This window comes from Diceros bicornis, chromosome 10 (genome assembly GCF_020826845.1).
Source record: "Diceros bicornis minor isolate mBicDic1 chromosome 10, mDicBic1.mat.cur, whole genome shotgun sequence".
In the NCBI taxonomy this organism is placed as follows: Eukaryota; Metazoa; Chordata; class Mammalia; order Perissodactyla; family Rhinocerotidae; genus Diceros; species Diceros bicornis.
This window is the reverse complement of record NC_080749.1, coordinates 4,098,194-4,112,727: the sequence shown is the minus strand read 5'-3', so window position 1 is coordinate 4,112,727 and position 14,534 is coordinate 4,098,194. Positions and strand designations below refer to the sequence as shown.

General features: G+C 37.9%; 1 long non-coding RNA gene across 1 annotated transcript in view; it reads left to right on the top strand.

Annotated features, from left to right (window-relative positions):
* The first annotated feature begins 346 nt into the window (after positions 1 to 346).
* LOC131410482 (uncharacterized) overlaps positions 347 to 14,534 on the top strand; it is a 75,766-nt gene continuing 61,578 nt past the window's right edge. Inside the window, exon 1 of the long non-coding RNA XR_009221260.1 lies at positions 347 to 475. This is a non-coding gene — a long non-coding RNA (uncharacterized LOC131410482). The remainder of the gene's footprint in view (positions 476 to 14,534) is intronic.

Genomic DNA, 14,534 nt, shown 5'->3' with positions numbered 1-14,534 from the left:
AGATGTTAATGTCTTGAGAGGCTTCTGTGTTTCATTTGAATCTATCAAGGGCTTTGCTTAACGTCTTTGTTAAAACATCCTAACAGCCTGCGGCCTCTCTACCCTTCTCTCTCTCTTCTCACCCCTGTAAGTTCAGCACCGTTCTGCTGCGGGCTTTCGAAAGCTAGCTGCAGACAACAAAACCATTTAGTCAGTTACCCAAGGCCAACAGCATTTATTCCCAGTGTGCTCTTCATTCTTTAGTGCCTATCCATGAATTGCTGGCTTTGATTTTTATCTCTAAGTCTTTGGTTTTTGGCGATTTATCCAGACTTCCTTCCTTAACCCTGGACTTGATCTGCGATTCTGGCTCCAGCATCCTGCTTCGCCTTCCTACTCTTCTCCAGCTTTGGTCAGTAGCTGGTGTCCTGGAAAACGACCTCTCTTCACAACGCGATGATGCTGAAGGATCACTTTGCTCTTACCTACTCTATAAGTAAGCTTTTTGGGGACTGGGTTTGTAACGTAATTCTGCAGTTTGTGGGTTGGTTTTATTGCTTTCTTTCTTGTATTCTACTTTTAATGTTATAGAGTAGACTTAGGGTGGGGGGGAGGGAGCTGTGAATTTGTTTTCATTATTTAGGGGCTTGTATACCAACTTTTGTCACAAAAGCCCCAGTAAGTGTTGCAGTGTGTGCTGTCTAAAACAGAGGCACCTGGAGGTCCTCCTTTGGGATCCCCACATTTAGGAGCTAGAACCTGATTAGTCAGGACTTTTTCCTGACTAATTATAAAGAAAGAAAGCCCAACTCAATACTGCATGAGGGAAGTGGGGATAGGTTGACTCACGTTACTAAGCAGTCTACAGAGAGGTTTAGCTTCAGGCATGGCTCAACCCAGGAACCCAAGATAATGCTGTCTGGTCTCTCTTCCTCTTCTCACCCTGCATTTCTCTATCTCTTTGTTCTTCTTTTTCTGTGTTGTTTTCCTTCTCATTCTGCAGATGAACTCTTCCAGGTAGTAGGGGAAGATAGCTGCTTGATTCTCCAGATTTATTTCCCACAATATTCCCAATTCTGGCAAAAAAATAAATGATATCTCTGACTGGCCCTGCCTGGGTTACATTTATATACCTGGAATTATCACTGTGTTCGAGAAAGTGGAGTGTTATAACTTATCCACACCTGGGTCACTAGGCCACTTCTGTGATCATGGGGTTGGGACTTATAACCCAAAGAAACAGCATGCCAGGACAGCCACCAGAAATAACAGGCGCAATCTCTCAACTGTAGCCATGCAAGACATCTCAGCCTGTGGTGGAACGTGGAGAAAAGTTGCTCCTCACCCAGTCTTTCTGCTTCCCTGGGGCCTTTTCAGTCATTTCTTCTGTTATTAAACGGGTGAGTTCATAGGTGATTGTATTCACACATGCTCTTAGTCTCTGCAGCCCCTGGTGTTCCAGAGGGAGGAATTCTCTCTCCCTAGCCCCTGGGGATCCTCACTGGCCATGCTAGCCCCTTGGCTGCAGCCAAAGAGGGGACTGTGGGCAACTTGATCCTAATATTATTGGTCACATTTCCTAGGACACTTATATCATCTGTCAACATCATTAGCACCTTCATTCAGAGGGAAAACTGGATACATGATTTTCTTTAATATAGGATATAAGCAGGCTTAGTATCTGTGATTTACAAAAACTCCTTTGTGTTTAAGGAGTTTACAGTCATACACATCAGCAACTCCAAAGGAAAGCAAAAACAGTAGGGTAGTGGGTCCAAGCAGAAAAACACCAGCACATTTGCAGAGTGCCAGGAAACCATTTTCATCTGAATCTCAACACTGTTTCACAGATGGTCTGTTAGCCTGATGCATTCATTAGAGGTTTGATTTTCCGCAAGGGCCCCCAACACACTGTGCCATTGCTTAAGTGGGTTCTTCCCAACCCCTTGAAAGAAAACACGAAGATCCTCAAAAACAACCTGCCACAGAGCTAGCTCTGGTTTTGCTTGTGTAAGTGTCCACACAAAAAGATACATCTTTTTGCTAAGAATAAGATACTCCTTGCTTTACATTAAACCATGTATAGATTATTTATTACCTCTGTTAAAAAGCCAATTTACTTCCCAGTGTTGATAATTGAATTCAAAGCCCCGCCATGTGTCACCGGCACATGTCTTCAAGGAGAAACAAGAGACAGCATGCAACCTGATGCTCCACTGCCCCTGCAGAGAACAGGCACACTCACAACTCAGATTTTATTCAGCTCTCATTTCAATTAGCAAAATATGTCTATTTCTTTCTTTCTTGTATGTTGATCTCTCACTGATAAACAATCTTGTTGCACTCATCAATGAGGAGAATATATCTTGTAGAAGCACCAATTTGCATTAATTGTCATCCAGAAACCTGAATTACAGAATAAATAATATGGATGGAGTAAGCACAGTGAGCTGGAGGCCTGCTAGTTGAGAGTTGCTTTTATGGGGTGGGGGGTGGTGTGTGTGTGTGTTTGTGTATATATTGTCGGGGGAAGAGGGAGAATCTCCCTCTGCCCTTTCCCTTAAGCTTCTTCTGGCTGGCCAAATAATCAACAAGACAGGTTAGCAGGAGAAAATAATACCAAGTTTAATAACATGTATACATGGGAGAAAGCAGGGACACTACGTTTCTCCACACAATAGCAGAAATTCTCGTCTTAAATACCGTTTTCAGCCAATGACAAAGCAGGATTTTTGGGGTGGGGGGAGTCAGTTACAGGAGATTACCACTAAAGCACAGTAAACAAGAGTAAGGTTACTATGCAACTTTAAGGCCTCACCTTCCATATTGATAAATCACTAGAAATGAGCTCATCCCCCTCTCTTCTCAAAACAGAGATGGAGATACCTTTACAAATGGAGATTTCCCTTATAAATGTAAATGATTGTCTGGCAACTCTTCGCAGGGTCATCCAGAGAATGTGGCCAGAGAGACAGAACTTCTGATAAGAGGGGCTTGTTGGTGCCTTTCCTATTGTAAAATTTACCATACGTTATCTTTACAGCCATCATGATAGATCTGTTCCAGGAAGGAGCCACTATGTCAAATTCTTTAGGCAGTTAGTGGGGGAGGTCAAATGTCCTCAGAGAAAACAACCAAGGTAAAGAGATAGATTTCAGGGTGGCCAAATCTTGATCTCCCACAATATATAGTATTATTTCCAGCAAGACATCAACGTGGCTAAGGGGGCTGTCAGCAGCTGGAAACCATATAGTGGTTTGCTATTTGTCTTTGCTACAAGGAAAACAAAAAGGCTCCCCTGCCATCGCATTGGGAGGGCCCATCCTAGCGACTTGTTCATATGTTAAAAAAGGCATTAACGTAATTTCAATTTTTGATGGACAGTTGCTTGGTAGAAGGTCCCTTTTTGTCTTTCTGACTGTCTCATTTCCAGTGACTTGTAACTAAAATATTAAACAGGGGAAGCCAAATTTCACCTTTGCTTGCTTGTGTTATTTTTGAAAGAAAGAGATAAGGAAGATTAGCAGGTGCCGTAATGATGATTAAATTGGAAGTTCTTTGAATCTGGACACACCTCTTGATATCTTACCTGGAAATTACGTTCTTGGTGATCTAAGCCCAGCCAAATTAGGCTTCCCATCCTCAGCGCAAGTATTTAGAGGACAAGTGATGAATCTTCCAGAAAGTCTCGAGACTAGTCGATTAATCTCAGAATTAACGAGAAACTGTTAGAAGTTTGAAAAACATTGGTTTTGCACATCAGGTGGGCTGACATGGCGCAGGAAGTACCCTCCTCACTTGTTGGCCCTGTGCTTATGGCTGTAAACTATAGGAGGTAAGGCTGCAGGTGTGGTGGGACACAGGTGGTTCCTGTCTCAGGGATGCTGCCCGCCAGCTGTGAGAGTTTGCGCAAGTAATCTTACCTCTCTGACTTCGTGTTCCTCATCTGGACAGATTAGGCTAATGATAATTTATCATCTTGGCTCACAGAGATTGCAGAAGACCTAAGGAAATGATGGTATTAGAGTGATTTGGAAGGTAAAAGAGGGTTGGAAAAGTATAACTCACAGGCTAATGAAAATCACACACTTTGGAGTAAAGCTTTCAGATGTAAGAGCCATGGCAAATGCCTACCCTGCTTCCCCACATATCTGAGCTCCTGAGCATCTTCCCCGTCCATAAAATATGTCCTAGCTTCTTGCATCCCATTCTGTTTTCCAGCATTGTCTATGGAAAGAAAGTTGAATCCGTCTTTGGAGACTGTGTCTCTTTCTAGTTACTCAACTACAAAATGGAGGCAGTAATAACTTCCTCCCTGCTATTATAAAGACCAAGTGAGATCAGGTGTGCCAAGTGCCCGGCACATGATAGGCACTGGATAGATGCTGTGTAGGTTAGTAGGCACTAAGCAGAACAAAACATGAACAAACATATCGGTACCGTAGACCAGGAAACCACTTTCGTTATTTCAGCTGTGTTTCCTCACTGCTCCATTTTGCATCCTCCCTCCAGAACTCCCTCCTTCCTGAGCAGCTGAAGAGGCCACCTGGAGCCTCTCTGTGGGGATCAGTCTTTTTCTGACCCAGCCTCCCTGTCCCCTGAGGGACTTCCTTGGGTAATTGGTTGTCAAGTTCCAGTTAGTGGAGGTCAGGGTATTATCCAGCAGGCTCACCTAGGGCTTCCTGTTCGACAGGTTGTGATTACCGAGGCCACTTAAGCTTAAAAAAGGCTGGGGAGTGAGAAGGGGCCTTTTGCTCTCCCCTCCTTGGAGGGATGGTCGTGCCAGCCAGAACCCTGGGCTAAGGGTTCTGCCAGCATCTGTGTGTGGGAGAACATTTTTAGGGCTGTGTTCTCCCCTGGGAACAGCTTTCGGACCAGCAGCCAAGTCCTGGAGTGAGTACTAGAATCTCAGAGACGGCACTGGCCCTTAGAGATCCAGAGTCCTTTTGTCGGAGGGTGCGGGGTAAATGTGTGTGCCTATGTGTGCGAATGTGAGTTTGGTGTGTTGCATATGTGAGTGTGTGTGTTGTGTACATGTTTGCATATTGAGAAGGGCTGTCAGAGCTTCCTGGCTCTGGAGGACTTGCCAGGATACCTGAGTTGCTCTCTGTCTCATTTCTTGGATCACATTCACTTGTAAAACTGAAGAGATCCAAATCAGTGGCCTGGAAGACCAGGGAGTATTTCTAATCTCAGAGAAAAAATACAAATGACCTGGAAATCATGAGGGAGAAACTGAGAGACCCAGAGGGCAGATCCAGGAGGTCTAACATATGGATAGTAAGAGATCCAGAAGGAGAAGAAGGAACAGATGGGAAGAGGCAATTGTTAAACAAATATTAGAAGAAATTCATCTGAAGAAAAACTGTTCACTGATTAAAAAGGCTGGGTTCTAAGCAAGATGGATATCTTTTCTGGCAAATTTCTGAAGTCCAAGGATAAAAGGAAACTCACATACATTTAGACTGCAAGAACAACTTATTAACAAAAGAAAATGAGTTTTTTCTTATCTGCAACAGTGGAAGCTAGAAGACATTGGAAGAACTTTAGAGATCACTGAAGAAATTAGACCAAAACCCAAGAACCCGCCATCCGGTTCTGACACCACTCTCCTGTCAGGCCAGAAGAAAGAGGTTTGTAGAGGCTGAAGGATTCAAAGAAGAAATAAAACAGAAGTTACCACCTATCTAGAAATCAGTAAATAAAGAGAATGCCCACCAGGAGTCACAGATAATATTAATCTAATATTATGTGCAGATATAAACTTATAGCCTCAGATGTCTTCATTATTGAAGAAAGACTGATAATTAAAGAACCAAGAACTCGTATTAAAAGTGAAAGCAAAATAGAGAAAAAGTAAACAGAGGGAATTGCTTTTGGAAAAAAATAAATTAAATTAAACAAAAAACAATGGTAAAAAGAACAAATAAAATCTGTTTTTGATTGTTCTTAAAGACCAACAAAATAGATGACCCTCACAAGATCAATTAAGGGAAAAAAGATTAGGAATAAGAAAAAACAAAACAAAACTACAAACATAGAAGAACAAAATTATGAGAAATATTTTGTGTAACTCTGGCAAAAAAAGAGGAAATGGATAATTTCCTAGAAAATTATAGAGCATCAAAAATTCAAAAAGAGAGAAAATATGAATAAATGCAGTTACCAATGAAGAGGTTGGAAAAATGACTAGCAGGATACCATTAAGCAGAGACTATATGAAGAGATATTTTACCTAACCTTTAAATCACGTACAATTCCAGTGCTATTTATACTATACCACAGTTATTCTCAAAATGTAGCCCCCAGACCAGTAGAAATGCAAATTCTTGGGCCCTACCCTAGACCTACTCAATCAAAAACCCTGGAGATAGGACCCAGCAACCTGTGGTTTAACAAGCCCTCCAGTGATTCTGACACATGCTTAAGTCCGAGAACCATCGCTGTCCCAGGCCATAGAAACAGTGTGAAAGCTCCCTGGGGCAGGTGCATTGTTTTGTTATTCTCTCTCTCTCATCTCTCTATCAATCATCTATATTTATCTCTCATCTATCTATCTATCCTTCATCTATCTATCTATCTATCTATCTATCTATCTATCTATCTATCATCTATCTATCATCTTTTCATTTTAGGTACACAGATTGTGCAAATTCCTAAATGGCTAAAAAAAAATTTTCAGATTTAAAGGTGAATGGATGTTGAATTTTATCAAGTGCTTTTCCTGAATTGGTTGAGATGCTCATATGATTTGTTTGTTGTTTTTTTTTGAGGAAGATCAGCCCTGAGCTAACATCCATGCCAATCCTCCTCTTTTTGCTGAGGAAGACTGGCCCTAGGGCTAACATCCATGCCCATCTTCCTCCACTTTACATCAGATGCCGCCACAGCATGGCTTGACAAGCTGTGCGACGGTGCGCGTCCGCATCCGAACCCAGGCCGCCAGCAGCGGAGCCCGCACACTTAACCACTAAGCCCTGAGGCCGGCCCCTCATATGATTTTTTTCTTTTTTATTCTGATAATATGATTTATTTTTGCATTTAAAAAATGTTTTATTCTTGCCTTAAAGCTTGTTTAACCATGATGTATTATACTTTTTAAATATTGTTCCGTTAAGTTTGCTGATGTTTTGTTTAGGATTTTTGCACTAAGTTCATGAATAATATTGATCTCTAAATTTCTTTTTAAAAATATCTTGGTAAGATTTTTGTAAGAGGGTTATGCAAGAATCATAAAGAGGAATTGGGGAGTGTTCCCCTCTTTCTCTTTTCTCTAAAGGAGTTTATGGAATACTGGTTTTATTTCTTCCTTATTTAGTAGAATTTGCCAGTGAAACTACTGCGTCTGAAGTTCTCTTTGTAAAAAGATTTTAATTAGAGATTTAATTTCTTAAACAATCATTTGTATTTTCATATTTTTGCCTCAGATCTTCTATTTCTTCTTGTGTCAGTTTTGTTAAATTGTGTCTTAAGTAATTTGTCCATTTCATCTAAGTTGTCAAATTAGTTATCATAAAGTTGTTTAAAACACTTTTCTATCAATCATTTAAACATATTATTGAGATACAATTCACTTATCATAAAATTCACCTTTTTAAAGTGTAGAATTCATTAGTTTTTACTATGTTCACAGAGTTGTGCAACCATCACCACAATCTAAGCAAATAAAATTTTCACCACCCCAAACAGAAACCCTGTATTCATAAGCAGTCACTTCTCTTTCCTCTTATCCCAAGCCTAGGCAATCACTAATCAAATTTCAGTGTCCATGGAGTTGTCAATTTTGAACATTTCATATAAATGAAATCATAAAATATGTGATCATTTGTGATTAATTCTTTCATTTAGCATAATGTTTTCAAGATCCATCCATGTCATGGCACGTGTCAGTACTTCTTTGTATTGCTGAATAATAATTCATTGTGTGACTATACATCATATTTTTTGTTTATAATTTGATGGACACCTGAGTTGTTTCCATTTTTTGGCTATTATGAATGATGCTGCTATGAATATTTTGGTACAAGTTAGTTTTTTGGGCATATGCTTTCATTCATGTTGAATATATAACATGGTATAGGTTTGCTGGGTAATATGGTAACACTATTGACATGTTTACATGTAGTTATTGGCTATTTGCACATATTCTTTGGAGTAATGTCTATTGACTTCCAATATCCATTTAAAAAATTAATTCAATTTGTATTTTTCTATTTGAGTTGAAAGGTAATTGGATACAATTCCTTTCTCAGACATAGAATTTGTAAATGTATTTTCCCATTCTGTGGGTTGTTTCTCTTCACTTTCTTGGTGATATTATTTTCAGCACAAAAGTTTTTGATTTTAGTGTACTCAAGTTTATACAGTTTTTTCTTTTGTTGCTTGTGCTTTTGGGATCACGTTTAAAAAAAATTGCCTGAACCAAGATGATGAAGATTTACTCCTAAATTTTCTCCTTAGCATTTATAATTTTAGCTCATACATTTAGCTCTGTCTTATATTTTAAGTTAATTTTTGTGTATGGTGCAAGCAATGGGTCCAAAATCATTCCTTTGCAAGTGAAAATCCATTTGTCCCATCACCATTTGTTGAAAAGACTATTCTTTCCTCCATTGACTTGTCTTATTTCCTTTGCCAAAATTCAGTTGATCAATGAATTTATTTCTAGACTCTCAATTCTATTCCATTGATTTATATATCTTCCTTATGCTGGGACCACATTATACCACACTGGCTTGATTACTATAGCTTTGTAGTAAGTTTGAAGTCAGAAAGTATGAATCTTCCAACTTTGTTCATCCTATTCAATATTGTTGGCTGTTTTTGGTCCCTTGTATTTCCATACGAATTTTAGGACCAGATTGCCAGTGTAGGCAAAAAAGCAAGATGAGTTTCTGATAGGGATTTCATTTAATCTGTACATCAATTTGGGGAGTATTGCCATATTAACAATATTAATCATTTTAATCCATGAACATGGGATGCCTTTCCACTTATTTAGATCTTCTTTACTTTCTTTCAAAAATGCTTTGTAGTTTTCAGTGTGCAAGTCTTATATGTATTTTGTAAAATTTATTCCTAAGTATTTTATTCTTTTTTATGTTATTGCAAATGGAATTTTTTCTTAATTCCATTTTGGATTATTTTTGTTAATGTGTAGAAATACAACTGATTTTTGTATATTATCTTGTATGCTACAACATTGCTAAACTCAATTATTAGTTTTTAATGGATTCCTTAGGATATTCTATAAACAAGACCATGCGGATGACGTTTGCTTCTTTTTCTCACCTAATTGTCCTAACTACAACACCCAGGGCAATGGTGAATAGAAGTAGTGAGAGTAGACACTCTTGTTTTTTTCCTAATCTTACAAAGAAAGCATTTAGTCTTTCACCATTAAGTATGATGCTAGCTGTGGGGTTTTTTACATGCCCTTTATCAGGTCAAAGAAGTTCCCTTCTGTTTCTAGTTTTTGAGTGTTTGTTTTATTTAATCACAAAGACTTGGATTTTGGCAAATGTTCTTCTTTTCTATTGACATAATCATATCATTTCTGTCTTTTGTACTTTTTTTTTTGATGGGGAAGATTGGCCCTAAGCTAACATCTGTTGCCAATCTTCCCCTTTTTGCTGAGGAAGTTAGCCCTGAGCTAATATCTATGCCAGTCTTCCTCTATTTTATATGTGAGATGCTGCCACAGCATGGCTTAATGAGCGGTGTGTAGGTCTGCACCCATGGATCTGAACCAGTGAAACCTGGGCTGCTGAAGTGGAGCGCACGAACTTAACCACTATGCCACTAGGCCGGACCCTGTCTTTTATACTTTTAATTGATTAATTTTCTTATGCTAATCCCACTTGCTCATGGTGTATAATCCTCTATACATGTTGCTAGCTTTCATTTGCTAGTATTTTGTAGAGGATTTTTGTGTCTATATTCGTAAGGGACATTGGTCTGTAGTTTCTTTTTCTTGTGATGTCTTTGGTTTTAATATTAGGGTAACAGTGGCTTCATAGAATGAGTTGGGAGGTATTTCTTTACCTTATTTTTTTTTAGAGGAGTTTGTGAAGGATTGATATTAATTCTTCACTAAATGGTTAGTAAAAACTACCATTGAGACCATCTGGAACTTGATTTTTTTTTGTGGGAAATTGTTAAATTACTAATTAAATCTCTTACTGGTTACAGGTCTACTCAGATTTTCATTTCTTCTAGAGTCGGTTTTGACAGTTTCTGTCTCTCTATTTCATATAAATTATCAAAATTATTACTTTGTGGTTGCTCACTCTATTCCCTTATTTCTGTAAGGTCAGTAGTTACGTACTCTTATTTCTGATTTTGGTAGTTTAGTTTCCTGTCTTTTTTTCTTACTCATGTAGCCAAATGTTTGTCAATTTTGTTGATCTTTAAAACAAAACAGCTTTTGGTTTTTTAGTTTTCCCTATTATTTTTCTATTCTCTATTTTATTTATTTCCACCATACTCTTTATTATTTTCTTTGATCTGCTTGTTTTGGGCTTATATTGCTGTTCTTTTCAGGTTTCTCAGGATGGAAGTTTAAGTTATTGATTTGAGATCTTTCTTCCTTTTTAATAAAGGTATTTACAATTACGATTTGCATCTTGGCATTGCTTTGGCTGCATCCCATCCTACAAGTGTTAGTATGTTGTGTGTTTTTTTTTTATTTATCTCAAAGTATTTTCTAATTTTCACTGTGAATTTTCTTTGACTCATGGATTATTTTGAAGTGTTTTGATTAATTTTCACATGTTTGAATTTCATAAATTTCTTTTTCTTGTTTTCTAATTTTATGCTTTTGTGGTTGGAGATTATACTTTGTTTGATTTTAGTCCTTTTTCATTTATTGAGACTTGCTTTATGACCTACCACATGGTGGGTCCTGGGGCATGTAGTTTCTGACATCTCTGCTCAGATTTATTACTTTTATTTTCATTCTCTTTTAGTCTGGTTACCCAGGGGCTGCCCCTCAGTCAGCCTTGGTCAGTGGTTGTGCTTAAGCCCCCTTGGCAGATAGTTATTTACCTTTTATCACTGGATGTGTGCATGACTGGGAGATTGTTATCCCACTTCCTGGAGTTTACAGTTTTGCTCCGTATTCCTCAGGACCAACAGCTTGCATTTTCCCTCTCTGATCTCTTCTAACAGCGTGCAGCCTTGTGCATGCACACACTATCTTCCGACTACCAGGTTTGTGTGTGATTTTACTTTTAAGCTTGGCTTCTCAGGCATTGCCCTTAGGGTCAGATAGATTGCAGTCTAGTATTTACACATAGGACTCCTGAGTAGCAAGGTTGACTATGATCCCAGAAGGGCTCTTCCTGGCTTTCTCTTTTCCTGTTTCTTTCGTTAAACTTCTGGTTGCTCTACATTTTGCTTACTGACACTAGTATCATGGAGCTATGTGTTCCCCACTCTCTTAACTGCTTTTTATCCAGATGTCCATTTGTAAAATAACATCCTTAGGCATTTTAAATGCTCTACTTTGAATAAAGTATGTCCCCTCAGGCACAGCTGGGGAGTTCTTTGTCAGTATGACCTCTCTCTCTTCTTGAGTAACCTACACAGAGAAACTGCCCACTTCTCCCAGAGTGACACCACTGTTCTAAGAGGGCACGCTAGTGGGTGGATAATAACCCTGGACATTTTGGCTCATAACTCCTGATGTGGAACCTCTGTCCTATGAGCAGTGACCTTGGCTGAGGGTGACTGTAATAAGGATCCAGGATTCTTGGCCTCCTACATCTGAAGTAGAGCTTCTGCCTTGTAATTAGAGACTGGTTGAAGAAGAGACACACAAATTGTCTGCCCTTTCCATCACAATGGTAAAGGCAGGCCATCGGGATGTCTCATCTCCTCTAGTTCTGTATGGCAAAAATTCTATTTGGGCAGGCTCAGTGGAGAAGACCAGCAAACTCTTTGCTAAGAGTTTTTAAGACTTATAAAATCTATCAAAGTCTGTAGAGACTCAAATGAGTGAGTAAATGGAGAAACATTCATTCAAGAAAATCTACTAAAATATACTAAATGTCAATAAGAACAGCAAGAGTCTGTGACATTTGAAGCACACATGCTCCCTCCCTAACCTCAGGCTCAGTGTTATAGGAACTACTCCATATGGAAACTTTCCTCCCATTTCCCAGTGTAGGACAATAAGTGATAGTTTTTTTTTAAAAAACATTTTTCTCCAGTTAAATGGCTGTTTTATCGGGAAGAGAGTCCTCCCTACCTCTCACTCCACCACTCCAGAAGTCCCTCTCTCTTCTATTATCCTTTTAATTCCTATAGACTCTGTAGTGATGTCACCATTTTCATTTTTCATGTCAATAATTTGGTTAATAGTATTTTTTATTTTTTCTCTATATCTACTGTGTGTGTGCATGCATGTGTGTGTTTGCTTGTTTTATCAGCTCTTGAGAGAGCTGGGTAAAATTGTCCAACTGTGATTGTGGATTTCTATATTTTCCCTCATTGGTTATGTCAGATTTGCTTCATGCATTTGAAGCTATGTTATTAGGAACACAGAGATTTAGAAATGTCATGTCTTTCAGATAAATTGACCCTTTTATCACTATAATATGACCTTATTTACCTCTCAAATTACCCTTACCTTGAAGTGTACTTCATCTGATGCAAATGTGGCAATGCCAGCTTTCTTATGGCTGATATTTGCATATTGCATATTTTTCCGATGATTTACTCTCACATTACCTTCACTATTTCATTTAAACTGTGTATTTGTAAGCAACATATAATTAGGTCTTGATTGCCTATCCCATTTGACAATATATGTCTTTTAATTGGGTTGTCTAGCTCATTTAGATTTAATGTAGTTACTGATATGGTAATGTTCAAGTATAAAATCTTGTAATTTGTGTTTTATTTGTTCTTCTGTTTCTTGTTACTTTGTTCCTTCTCTCCTGCTTGTTAACATTAAGTAATTTTATTATATAATTTATATTTTGTATGATTTATTCAGTGATACCTTTTAACTTTTTTAGTGGTTGTTGAGATATGTATCTTTAACTTATTATAATTTACTTGAATTAGTATTTTTTCAGAACCTAGGAACAGTATAATTTCATTTATACTCTCACACCATCTGTGCTATTGTTGTCATATATTTTGATTATACATATGTTATCAACTGCAGAGTACATTGTTTTTTTTGTTCGTCTTAACAGCAATAATCTTTAATAAAAGTAAAAAAATAGCTCTTACATTTATGTGTGTGTGTGTGCATCTTTTTGTGGTGCTCATCATTTCTTCCTGCAGAATCATGCTTCTGGCTGGTATTATTTTTGCTCAACTTGAAGAGCTTTCTTTCAGGGAAAGCTTTGCTGACAAACAAATTTTCTTAGCTTTTGCTTGTATAAAAATATCTTTATTACCATGACATGTTTGAAGATTATTTTTGCTGGATATAGAATTTTACTTTAGAAGATTTTATTTTTCTTTCAACACTTTAAAGATGCCATTTCATTGTGTGGCTTCCATCTTTCTGTTGTCAATATAGTTATAATGCTTATTGTTATTCCATTTAGTATAATGTATCTTTTTGGAGGGAGGAGTGCTGCTTTTAAATTTTCTCTTTATTTTTGAAGTTTAGCAGTTTGACTATAATGTGTCTGTGTGTTTTTCTTATTATTATCTGACTTGAATCAGCTAGTTTGATGTCTTTTGTCTATTTTGCAGAATTCTTAGCTATTATCTCCTCAAATGTCCCTTCTCTTTTTTTCTCCATCCTACATGTCTCTTTTACTCTACTTTATTTTCTTTTTTTGGCCTCAGTTTTGAAAGTTTCTATTGCATTGTCTTCTAGCTCACTGATCCTTTTTGCTAAACTCAGGAATAATATATTAATTTCGTATCAGTTCTGGAATGTCTAATTTTTTAGAATTCTATTTTTATATTAAAATTTTCCATTTTAATTAATTATTTTTATCTTTCCTTCTAATTTCTTTCCCATAACTATAGTATTTATTTTAAAGTCCTTGTCTGCTAATTCCAATATCTGGGTCATCTCTGAGTCAGCATTTATTGACTATTCTTTGCCTTAATTATGGATCACATTTTTTTCTGTTTATTTGCATTTATAGTCATTTTTAATTCTTTGCATTTCCAGTTATTTTCAATTATGCATTAGGTTTAAAAAACTCTAGAGACAAGGATATTAGTAAGATGGTGGAATAGGAGGCTGCAGACTCTCCCTCCAGCCACAGATGCAATGAATAAATGGCTACATATGAATCAATCCCCTCTGAGAGAAACCCAGAAACTCACTGAGAGACTCTTGCATACCGGGCAACCAAGGAAATACTCACATTGAAACAAGTAGGAAAAACTGAGATACATGAACCCAACCCCCAGCACAGTGCCATACAATTGGGAGGGAACTCCCAACTCCCAGCTTCTCCCTGAGGAGTGAAAGGTTTGGACCACATATTTATCACCTCAACTTTTATGACTGCTACCCGAGGGACTGGCCTCTATTTTGCCCATCTCTGGGAGTTGCCAGGGCTCAGCATTTGCTA